Consider the following 13,343-nt stretch of genomic DNA (forward strand, 5'->3'; position numbering starts at 1 on the left):
GATTCTGGAGACCTTGTTTGCTAATTTGCCATATAGTCCTGGGGATAAACATCAGTTAACTATTGAATATCACGAATGGGAATGATACCGTCAAAGAAAGGAAGTCATATTCAAAACCATTACTGAAATGCTGATTTTTCTGTGCAATCTATTTTTTTTTTTTGCAATTGGTAAATAATAACTAAAGATTTTGTTGCTCTGCCTGGGACTATAGTTACTAGTGAATATCCTTGTATCACCAATTTCTGCCTTAATGATTTTTAGTATCTTTTAAAGGAAAATTCAACTTCAGGCAATGATTTTAAACTGGACAGATCTGTCTTTCTCTGAGGGTATGTCTACACTACCCCGCTAGTTCGAACTAGCGGGGGTAATGTAGTCATCCGCAGTTGCAAATGAAGCCCGGGATTTGAATTTCCCGGGCTTCATTTGTAAGAAGCTGGCCGGCGCCATTTTAAAATGCCGGCTAGTTCGGACCCCGTGCCGCGCAGCTACATGCGGCACGGACTACCTAGTTTGGATTAGGCTTCTAATCTGAACTAGCTAGTCCATGCCGCATGTAGCCGCGCGGCACGGGGTCCGAACTAGCCGGCATTTAAAAATGGCGCCGACCGGCTTCATGCAAATGAAGCCCGGGAAATTCAAATCCCGGGCTTCATTTGCAACTGCGGATGACTACATTACCCCCGCTAGTTCGAACTAGCGGGGTAGTGTAGACATACCCTGAGAGTGTCTTCTGTTACACACTTTCTTTTTCTATAAACTATCACCACTATTAAATTTTAATTCTTTTCCAACCCCTCTTTCCTGCTGCGGTCTTTTTGAGTAATAAAACATAGACATAAAATAATTTTCTGGACTTTTAATTTTAGGGGAGAAATGCAATGCCATAGTAGTTCTAGAAAACTAAAGTAAGGCCTCTCATGTTCATTATGGAAAGATTGTAATATCTAAAATTAATCTCACTCAGATCTCTGAAACATCAATTTCCCATTTAAAAAAAATGCAGCTATCATTTGGGGTTCCTCAATGGTTTCCTTTTAAATATTAAGGCCTGCACAGTGGCATAAATGAAAGATAAGCTTTGTGTGTGGCAACGCCTCATCTCCTCTCCTGTGCAACTACAGCAGGAGCTCTTGGAACTCCAAGGAAACTAGCCACTATTCCATTTTTAAAGGAGTTACAGTAAATGCTCACCTCCATAGCTTACCAATTTTGTTGGCCAAGTGCAGACTGATGAAGGCTACAGTCTGCCTTCACTGCCAGCCCACCGTTGTACTTCTTTGTGTAGGGTAACATTGATTATGGTACTAACTCTGCAGAGTTTTACACATTGGATCATTAATAATAGGAATGGAAGAAGGAGACTCCATGCCCCTGCATGCTCACATGGGCTATGTCTACACAGCAACATTATTTCAAACTAGCATTATTTAGCAATAACATAGTCTGCAGCAACACAGCCAAAAGTTATTTCAACATAATGTCAAAATACTGTCAAGCTGGAGGACGACTTACTCCGACTCTTGTAACCCTCATTTTATGAGGAGTAAGGGAAGTCAGAAGAAGAATGCTCTATTTCAAAATAAGTGCTATGTAGACAGTGCCAAAACTTGAAATAAGCTATTTTGAAATAAGCTATGCAATTGACGTAGCTTAATTTGCATAGTTTATTTCGAGTTAAACCCTGCTATGTAGACGCGCCCATAGGGACCAATATAGGGACTGAGAATAGCTCGGTTCTGAGATTTTCCCATATCTCTAAATCATCCCATAATTTTGCTCATAATGGAGTAGCAATAAGTACAATTTTTAATTGGTGAATGTGAGCCTTAACAGGAGAATGGAACATGATTCACCTATCCTTTTCTTAAAAATGTTTCATTCATTGATTTCTCTGAGTTAAGACATTAGAGGTTACTTTTCTTTTAAAAATACAGGTCAAAGGTCTATAGTGATGACGCAGCTTTACAGCTGATATGTTTAAGTCACTCTTTTGCATTAAAAATAAGGATTTAAACTTAATTTTAGCCTATTTTACCTTCCCGTAAGCTAGCAATAGTTTCCTTTGTTCTCTCAAATGAAAGAGAACTTTAAATTTGGGGAAACCATTTCCATTATTGATTTATCTTAGTCTTTGATAGTGAACTTTAAAATTTGTATCCATATCTGCTTCTTTCTTTTTAAGAAAAAAATAATTATGTCTTTAACAGCATTATTGCAATTGTTTGCATTTTTTAGTTGTTCTTTTGGAAGGGTAACTATTTTTGTTGATAATGTGTTTTTTAATATATAACAGAAATTTTTAAAGGAATTCTTTGAGGATTTTGTTAAAATACTTTTGTTCTTGGCTTCAAAATTTTAATACTTTGAATGATTTAAAAATAACTTTGAAGTATTTAATATGTGGCATGGTATCACAGTTAATATGTAAATAACTGAGGCATAGGAGACATCATATTTTCCTATCTGTCACAAAAGAGGGACATTTTTCCCTCAACCGTTTTTAATTTTTTTTAACTTATGAGTAAATAGGGAAATATTGATCTTTAGTAGATCAACTAAACTTTCTAGAATGATGATTCTTAAGTAAATAAAATATTTTTCATTAATGCAGGTAAGCACGTGGCAGAGTGACTTTGGTCAATGATTAGAAAGGCTTTTTGCCAAGGCCTTGAAGTCAATGGGATTACTCATGTGCAAAAACTAAATATATGCTCAAATTATTTGCCAAAATATGGCTGATAGTTATCAGATGCAGATGAACTAGGGCCAGGAAGGATGGGATAGTATTTAGTGCACTAGCCTTACACCTGGGATTCTTGTTACCTCCACAGACTTCCTTTGTGATGTTGGGAAAATCACTTACATCCCAGTCCATTAAAGTAAATGACATGATTCCCAATAACTTCAAGGGGAGCTGGATCAGTCCTTCTTTGCCTCAGCTTCTCAACTCTAGGAAAGTTGTAAGGATACAAGACATTATAGATTTAGAGCAGGGTTTCCCAACCTATGGGTCACAACCCAAATATGGGTCGCCATTACATTTCAAAAGGGTCACCAAGTGTCTCCCCAGGTGGCTCTGTTCCCCCTCTTCCCCCCGTCTTTGAACTGCCTTGGGTCACCAAGTCTTCCCGAATTGTCAAAATGGGTCCCCATCTGGAAAAGGCTGGAAACCGCTGATTTAGAGGTACTCACATATAATGAAGGGGGCCTTATAAGTATGTTAGCTCCATTAAGGAAAGCTCCCAGATAGAAAGGGGACATTCAAACCCATTTCGACTATTTAATGTAAAAGGATTTGAAAAGGAAAATTTGTGGACATGATTTCTTCTGTGGCTCCAGGCATACAACGTAAATGTTTTGCTTTAGTTTTTCCATTTGTGAAACAGAGACAAAAATACTTAATTATTAAAGGAAGCTTTTGCAAGAATAACTGCATGTTTGTAAAGAGCTTTGACAAAGATTAAGAGTTAAGTATAATTATTTTAGGCTACATGTGAGAGGAAGACTTGTAAATTCAAAAGTTAAATTCTGCAAATACATGAAAATGCTCAAATATCAGCCATAAAAAAATGAGACAATCAGAAGCCCGGGGAACAGGACTCTTTTCCATAACATGAGAAGGGAAGGGCGATACTGAGGTGTTATGGTGAGAGCAGACGCTGGGGCAGCAAACCCACATGGGAGAGCTATCCTGTAGAATGTCCAGCAGGTGCAACTACACTACCAAGGGAGTTGCCAGCAGGGCTGGGCCCCAACATCTTGCCTGCCGGCACATTGAGTAATTAGCTCCCCTTCCCCAAACTCTTTCCCCCCTCTCAGCCCTTGGCTGCAGTGCCGCAGGGCAGGGGGGAGACTGTGACAAAGAAAATGTTGCTTGCAGCCAGACGGGTGGGGAGAGGGGAGGGAGAGAAATCACCCCGGCAGCTGGGGGTAGCTGGGGAAGAGAAAAGGCCTTTGTCGATGGGACCCCCACCCGGAGCCTCTCCTTACCTTCACTCTCACACTCTCCCCTGCCCCCTGACTCCTGCATCCCCCCCCCCCACACACTTCCAGTCCCCTGCCCTGAAGGATGTAGGCAATGCTGGGTAAGGTAAAAAAGGAAGAATATGAACATCAGAAGACTTCAAAACATGGAATCAGAACATCAGATGCACATGTCTATCTGAAGTTTTATTATTTTAATGATACAATTTGAACCATTTGATAAAATGCTGTGCTCAATTATTAATTAGTTCAAACCTTGTTGATCAAAAACATAATCAAAGAAAACAAATTAATTTATCGAATGTAAAAAGGTGCAGTTTTTTCCCTTTAATCTTGTCAATGTGCGTCTTGAATGTGTTTAGGCCATTCTAATTGACTGGGTCTTAGTTCAATAAAATATAGGGAAATGCTGCAATGAGGCCACTGAATGTGCAATTTAATTATGCTGGTGTGCACTTCTATTTGTTTCTAATGCAGAGAATCTATTGGTAAAATGAATGCCCATTTTGTGGTCTGTTATGCAGAAAATGTTTAATCCAGTGTTTGATTTACTCTGTTAAATCTTCTTTATTGAATGCAGTTATTCATCCGTGAAGAATTCGGTATGCTGCTTTCTGCTACTATGACATTGCAATTAAACAGCTAAAAAGAAAAACATGGTAAGACATTTTTTAAAGGTCCATGACATTCCCATAAAATTATTCATATTTATATATTGCTTGTCTCTTTTATTTGTTTTTAAAATAGCCAATACTAAAACTGAAGATTATTGAGAAATATTTTTGCATTGCAAAGGTTGATAAATCCACCAGTAAAAGATCCTAGATGAGCATTTTATCAAATAAACTAGTACTAAGAATTTCTGCTCCAGTAGATAATGACTGTCATCATGAAATAGGATTGTACTGATTGCCAACTTATGAATGAAGCTAACAGGAGTTCAGAGAACTAAACAACAGCATTTTGTGATGGGATAAATAGTTGGGCACTTTGGATACAGAAAGACATTGATAGCAAAATAATTCTACTGCAATGCACATTTAGAATGGTGTTAAACCATGAAGCATATTCTCAAGTTTAAATACTTGAAATAATGTTGTCATGCACTTTCTTTTCTTAAAAAAAGGTCTGAGAGGTGAATTTATAATTTTTCTGTCATATTTCATAAAACATTACAGTATATATAACAACATTCTCAATGATATTTGAAAAACAACTTAAAAAACCAGCAAGTAGTTCTCCGGCACTTTAGGCTATGTCTACACTACCAGGTTATTTCAAAGTGAGTTATTTTGAAATAACTCCAGAAATAACCATTTTGAAATAGCACGTCCACATTAAAAGTCACCACTGAAATAGCACAGATTTATATTGAAATAGTGCGTCCACACTGATTGGAGACTGAGTCTCATTTAAAGTCGCCCTGGAAGCAGGGCATCAGGACAACAGTCATTTCCTATAGCTGCTTCCTGAGGCAAGCTGAGAGTCGTGCTTAGAGGGGCTCCTCTCCACAGCTGAGTCTCACACTCCTCTTCTCCACCAACTACCTCCTCCAGAGATAGCAAACTCACACAGAGTGCTTTGGTTGCCCATGTGAACGCCACAGCACTTCCACACAGTTCATGAAGACTTCCCAAATGGTGCTGCAGGAGCACAACGACCAGCTTGGAGTGGGAGACTTCCTCACCCAGGCCTGGGTGCTCCTCCTGAACCACATTCCTAGCCATCTGCCCCTGCACACCATGCACGAGTTTTGACTGGAGAGACCTCATCATCGTGCAGTGGTGGGATGACCAGCAGTGGCTCCAGAACTTCCACATATAGAAGTCCACCTTCCTGGAACTCTGCAAGTGGCTCGCCCTGTTCTCTGGTGACAGGACACCCAGATGAAACCTTCCATACCACTCCAGAAGGGTGTTACCATTGCAATTTGGAAGCTTGCCACACCGGACAACTACCGCTCCTTCAGGAACCAGGTCAGTGTGGGGAGATTGACCTCTGGGGCGGAGCTCATGCAGGTCTGATGCTTTTACTATGTTATTAAGATGGTGGTGAAGCACTACAATGGGTTTCCTAGGGAGGTTTGGTAGTGGATTCTCCCTCCCTGGTTTTACAGCCTTAGCTTGACAAAGCTCCAGCTGGGATTATTTAGTTGAGGTTGGTCCTGCTTTGGGAAAGGGGTTGGACTTGGGGACCTCCTGAGAGCACTTCCAACCCTTGATTCTATTTTTCTTTGATTCTATAGGTGATGAAGATGTCATCCTGCTGTGCAGAGTCATCACCCTGGGCAATGTGGACCCCATCATTGCTGGCTTTGCCACCAAGGGCTTCCACAACTATGTGTGGGGGACATCAGCAGCACCCACATCCCCAACTTGGTCCCCAACTGTAGCCAGACAGAACCCCCCCCACAACATCCATTTTGCTTGCCCCTCCAAGGTGCCTCAGAGCACACAGAGCATAGAAAGCAATAAAATCAGCATAGTCTTTGATGCCTTGACAGAGGCCCGGATATGCTGGCTCATCTGACCCTGGATAACTGTAAACAGATTAGAGGATGAGCAAGCTAGTCGTCAGCCAAGATTCTGCGAGAAACCGCCCTTGACTGTCACCTATGTTGATACGATCACACGCAAGCGTCCCGGAGAGGAATCTCCTACTGAGCAAAGAATGTCCAGTACTCCCAATTTAGTTCTCTCTCTCTCACAAGTGTAAATTACGTCAAAACTCCCTTGTAAGAACGGGCGTCACAAAGACGAACCAGCATAATTTGGCACCATAGATAAGAAAGAGAATACGTGACCCCGTGGGTATAAAGATGGGGCCCAGCAGCACACTTACTTGAATGTCAATCTACCATCTACCTGCTGGTTGGGTTAGGTAATTTCCTCCCGAGGTCTACATGGGGACCCCCAGCCTCATATTCGTCTTTCCCGGGGATTGAGTGACTGGTCCTGGCCTGACACGCTGGAATCGAGAGACGTAGAAGGGGGTAAAAATTGTACCTGTATGTGTCCTTTATCTTAGTGCATGCATAGATTGAGAGTTCTTTAAAGATTAAGCTGTCATTTGGTACCGGTAGGGATTCCAACTCCTCCTACAGCGTCGCCCGTCGTCGATTTTGGAGAATTGGCTCTGGTGGCGGCAGCGCTTTTCTATTCGCATAACTGTCCTCCCACAGTGCCCACACACCCTGGACTTTACCCCTTCCGGGGTAAATTCGGGGCGTCCGAGCATGGACGGAATAGTCTGGTGCCACCTTGCTCCGCGCCCTTATCGCTGCCCCCTGTGACGCACCTTTCTCGCTGGATCCCGGTGACACATGTCTGAAACGCCCCTTGCTCACTCTCTCAGGAGTTCCCTTCTTAGCTTAGGGGTAGAGAAGGGAGGGGGGGCCCAGGCCCACCCTCACTCCCGGGCCCCAGCCCAGGGCCCTAAAGGACAAACACTGGTTTCGGTCCGGGTCCGGCTGGCAGGGGCATTCTGCCGAAACCTGCCAATCTGCGGGGTTCTTATATGACCCCGCCCTAGACTACTTCCTCTCTGTTCCAGCTCCCCTCCCTTGCTGCTGGCTTACCCGGCCCTCCGTGGGCCAGCCATTCGTTGCTCCAGACGGCCTTCTGGACCCTGTTGCTCCACAAGTGTCTGAAATGTCCTGCCTTCCACAGCTGCAGGTTCGTGCCCTCACCCATCCTCTGGGGTCGAAGGTTCCAATCTCCAGCGTTTGTCTTTCTGCCGCATCCCCCTCTCTTGCACAGCCCGGGGGCGGCATTTAATACTCCTGCTGCGCCCGGCGCTGGAGGGGGACGTTATGCTGACGTCACCCTGACGTCACCGGATAGCTCTGCCCCTCCCGCAGCATCCGTGCCGCGGAGCCTGAGGCTGCCAGCTGGTGCGCAGCACATGTACACCCAGCATAATGCCGGTATGCGCCTCCCCGCCACCCAAATAGGGCGCTTGCCACTGGGGCTTTAGTGCGGGGTTGTGGGGCCCCATCACAGTACCATTATTTTTGTTTTGTTTTCTTTGTTTTTTTTTTTTATTTTAATTTTTCCTTTTTCCTTTGTAACCATTTTAAGAGCTGTATTTGCTAGCAGTTAAGAAGTAGAACAATAGCCATTGTAACAACATGCTTTATAAGCCTTCTTAATAAACCTGTAACTATTTAAGCTTTAACCTGACTCCTTCAGTTGCTGTAACAGAACCAAGCACAATTTAAAAGAACTCCAGCTGGTCAAAGGGGTAGATGCAGGCAGAGCTGGGCGTTTGGATCGTGTCACCTCCAGAGGACAGATCCGTGGGGCACCTGTCAGATTTCCCTAGGTTGTCCACTGCGAAGGGACCGTGTGTCCTAGTAGTTAAAGTCGCGGGTGTAATAAGCTCTCCTGTAAACTTTTGGGGTACCTGTCAGCCTCTCTGGGACCCTGCGAAGGGACCCTGTGTCCTAGCAGTTGAAGTCTCGGGTGTATAATAGAACTCACACGCACACACACCACTCACTACCCCGACCGTTGGCTGACACCGACCACCAGGCCTCGGACTATATCAATAGGAAGGGGTACTTTTCCATCGTGCTGCAGGCCCTAGTGGATCACCAGGGTCAGCTCACAGACATCTACGTCGGATGGTTAGGGAAGAGGTATGACACCCATATGGTCAGGTACTCCAGTCTCTTCCATAGCATGAACACCAACACATTGTTTCCCCAACCACATTATCAGGGTCAGGGAAGTGGACATGCCCACGTGCATCATGGACAATGCAGCCTACCCATTGGTCCCCCGGATAATGAAGCCCTACATGGGACACCTGGGCCGAACCAAAGAACGCTTCAACACCAGGCTCAGCAGGTGCTGCACGATTGTGGAGGGTGCCTTCAGCCTCCTCAAAGGGAGGTTTTGGTGTCTCCTCAACCTCCTGGACCTCAAAGACTGGACCATTCCCCAGGTTGTAGCAGCTTACTTCATGCTCTACAACCTATGTGAGAACAAGGGGGAGACTTTCCTTCCTGGCTTGGGGGCAGAGGCTGAGCAGCTCGCCAGGGCTTTTGAGCAGCCATGCACTGCTGCCATTTGGCAAGCCCATCAGGAGGCTATGCTCATGAAGGAGGCCCTGAGGGACAGTTTCAGCCTACGCTAGGCTAACAGCCGTTAGTTCGAATTAACTTTAATAGGGGCTACACATAAAACCGCTAATTTGAATTTAAATTGAACTAGCGGAGCACTTAATTCGAACTAGGTAAACCTCATTCTACGAGGACTAATGCCTAGTTCGAATTAAGGGCTGTGTAGACACTTAATTCGAACTAGTTGGAGGCTAGCCCTTCCCAGCTTTCCCTGGTGGCCACTCTGGGCCAAACCAGGGAAACTCTTCTGCCCCCCCCCCTCCTGGCCCCAGAGCCCTTAAAGGGTCATGGTCTGGCTATGGTGCTTGTGCCAGTTGCAAGCCTGCCCGCACCCAGCCAGCAAACCCTGCACCTGACACGGCATGAGCCAGCCACCCGCTGCCACCCATCCTTCTGCCTCTTCCCAGGACCGGGCTGGCAGCTCACAGGAGCCTGCCCGGGGCCGCAAGAGGCGGGCGCCCGCCTTGTCTAGTGCGGAGATTGTGGACCTCATCGAGGTTTGGGGGGAGGCCTCCAACATCCACGATCTCTGCACTAGGCACAAGAATGCGGCCGTCTAGGGAAAGAGAGCTGCCATCCTGGCCACCAAATGCTACTTGCGAACCCAGGAGCAGGTTTGCATGAAAATCAAGTTGGTCCAGTGAGACCCCTGACCCTGAGCTTAGAACATAAGAATGGCCATACTGGGTCAGACCAAAGGTCCATCTAGCCCAGTAGCCTGTCTGCCGACACCGGCCAACACCAGGTACCCCGGAGGGGATGGACCAAAGACAATGACCAAGTGATTTGTCTCATGCCATCCATCTCCAGCCTTCCACAAACAGAGGCCAGGGACACCATTCCTACCCCCTGGCTAATAGCACTCCATGGACCCAACCTCCATGAATTTATCTAACTTCTCTTTAAACTCTGTTAGAGTTCTAGCCTTCACAGCCTCCTGTGGCAAGGAGTTCCACAGGTTGACTATGTGCTGTGTGAAGAACTTTCGCATATTAGTTTTAAACCTGCTATCCATTCATTTCATTTGGCATCCTCTAGTTCTTCTATTATGGGAACTAATGAAGAATTTTTCTTTATTCACCCTCTCCACACCACTCATGCTTTTATAGACCTCTATCATATCCCCCCTCAGTCTCCTCTTTTCTAAGCTGAAAAGTCCCAGTCTCTTTAACCTCTCTTCATATGGGACCTGTTCCAAACCCCTAATCATTGTAGTTGCCCTTTTCTGAACCCTTACCAAGGCCAAAATATCTTTTTTGAGGTGAGGAGAACCACATCTGTACACAGTACTGAAGATATGGCATACCATAGTTTTATACTTCCCCTCCTCCTTCTTCCCCTAGCTTCCCCCTTCTAGCTCCCTCCTCCCAGGTTTCCACTTCCCCTCTCCCACCCTCTCTCTTCCCCTCTCTCACCTCCTTTTCGAAGTCTCCCCAGAAATTAATCCCCCCCCCCAGGTTTGTTAAATAAAGAGAGTTTCTATTTTTGACCACACGTGTACTTTATTTTTTACATCAGAAAGAGGGGCTAGGGAGGGGTAAGTGGAAGGAGGTGAGGGAGGAATGGGGCATGAGCCCCCGATGGGGAGGACTGGGGTGGCTCTGCAGGCTCCTCGGGGTGGAAGCTCTCCTGCAGGGCCTCATGGATCCTGACAGCCCCCCCATTAACCCTCCCTATGACACCCTTTTGGATACCTGAAAACTGTTATGTCCCCCCTCAGTCTTCTCTTTTCTAAACAAACCCAATTCTTTCAGCCTTCCTTCATAGGTCATGTTCTCTATACCTTTAATTATTCTTGCTGTTCTTCTCTGGACCCTCTTCAATTTCTCCACATCTTTCTTGAAATGCGGTGACCAGAACTGGACACAATACTCCAACTGAGGCCTAACCAGCGCAGAGTAGAGTGGAAGAATGACTTCTCGTGTCTTGCTCATAACACATCTATTAATGCATCCCAGAATCATGTTTGCTTTTTTTGCAACAGCATCACACTGCTGACTCATATTCAGCTTGTGGTCCATTATAACCCCTAGATCCCTTTCTGCTATACTCCTTCCTAGACAGTTGCTTCCCATTGTGTATGTGTGAAACTGATTGTTCCTTCCTAAGTGCAGTACTTTGCATTTGTCTTTATTAAACTTCATCGTGTTTACCTCAGACCATTTCTCCAATTTGTCCAGATCATTTTGAATTATGACCCTATCCTCCAGATTAGTCGCAACCACTCCCAGTTTGGTAACATCTGCTTACTTAATAAGCATACTTTCTATGCCAATATCTAAATCGTTGATGAAGATATTGAACAGAGCTGGTCCCAAAACAGACTCCTGCGGAATCCAACTTGTTATACCTTTCCAGCAGGATTGTGAACCATTCCTAACTACTCTCTGGCTACGTCTACACTGGCATGAATTTCCGAACATGCTTTTAACGGAAAAGTTTTCCGTTAAAAGCATTTTCAGAAAAGCACGTCTAGATTGGCAGGATGCTTTTCTGCAAAAGCACTTTTTGCGGAAAAGCGTCCGTGGCCAAACTAGACGCGGTTTTCCACAAAAAAGCCCCGAATTGCCATTTTCGGGATTGGGGCTTTTTTGCGGAAAACAGTACTATGCTGTCTACACTGGCCCTTTTGGGCAAAAGTCTTTCGGAAAAAGACTTTTGCCCGAACGGGAGCAGCATAGTTTTTCTGGAAAAGCACTGATGATTTTACATGAGATCGTCAGCGCTTTTCCGGAAATTCAAATGGCCAGTGTAGACAGCTGGCAAGTTTTTCCGGAAAAGCTGCTGACTATCCGGAAAAACTTGCCAGTCTAGACACAGCCTCTGAGTATGGTTATCCAGCCAGTCATGCACCCACCTTATAGTAGCCCCATCTAAGTTGTATTTGCCTAGTTTATTGATGAGTATCACGCGAGACTATAGAGTACATCTCCATAGGGTACGTCTAGACTTACTTTCACTTTCGAAAGGTATGCAAATTTGGCAGTAATTTGCATATCTTTTGATCTCTTTTTCAAGTTTTTTTTTTTGAAAAAGCAACCTGTTTTCGAAAGAACCTATAAACCTCAATTTTTGAGAAAGATGGTTCTTTTTAAAAAAGGGGAACTGCATCTAACCTGCTGGCTTTTTTGAAAAAAAAAAAAACTCTTTCAAAAAAGCGATCAGAAGAAGATAAGGAAATTACTGTGTAATTTGCATATCTTCTTTTGAAAGTGAAAGTAAGTCCAGACCTACCATAGAAGTGACACTGGACAACAAATTATGTCACCAATTACATAAAAGATGGTAGCAAAAAGGGCCAATGCAGTTTTGGGCTACATATTTATGCATAACATCAGGAAGTGAGAAAGTAACGATTTACCCCCTGTAATAATGCATTTGGTCAGAGGCATCTCATTACCAGAAAGATATTACTAATTTTGAGAAAATCAACAGAAATATAACAATTGTTGTGCCTGTTGTGGAAAGGACGAATCATCCTACAATGTAAAACCAAAATTAATATATATGCTTGGATAAGAAATATGAAAGAAAGTAAGAATGATGCTAATCAACAAATATTTAAGCTACTGAAGTAGTAATAGAACAAAATGTAATGGAATGCTTTAAATGTAGTCAGTATATTGCATGGCAGGCCCAAATGCAGGAATTTTTGTGGGGGGTGTATGGGAGCTGTGGGAGGGGCTGCTAGCTGCCTCACCCCCCCCCCCCCCCCCGCAGCCCAGCCCTGCCCACAGTCATGGGGGAGGGGGGGAGGGGGAAATGAGGAAATCAGCCCCAGCCTTCCACTGGCTGGCTAGGCTGTGGGAGAGGGAGACTGGGGCACTGCACCATTCCTGCTTTTCCCTGGCCTTGGGGAACATGGGAGAAGGAGGCTGGGGCAATATGCCACCCCAGCCTCATGCTTACTTGGAGGACCCTGGTAGGGTATGTTCGCACCCCTCCCCCATATGGGATAGCTAGTAATGTCTGTTGCTGTATAATTTGGACAGTTTCCAGAGCAGCTATAGGTGAAGAGCCATGAATGGCAATGTAGGGTGGACAAAGGAAACTAGCTATTTTCTAAAATATTTTATAGCCCTTCCCGCTATAGTGGGTTGCCAACTCTGACTGGAGCTATTTGAGACCCCTCCCCCCAGCATGACCATGTCACTTTCTTAAAATCCTATTAAAATCTGCAGGATTGTTTCGATAGCCATTGCAGACGGATGCTGACGCCAGGACACTC

The sequence above is a fragment of the Pelodiscus sinensis genome, chromosome 13, assembly GCF_049634645.1.
Source record: "Pelodiscus sinensis isolate JC-2024 chromosome 13, ASM4963464v1, whole genome shotgun sequence".
NCBI lineage: Eukaryota > Metazoa > Chordata > Testudines > Trionychidae > Pelodiscus > Pelodiscus sinensis.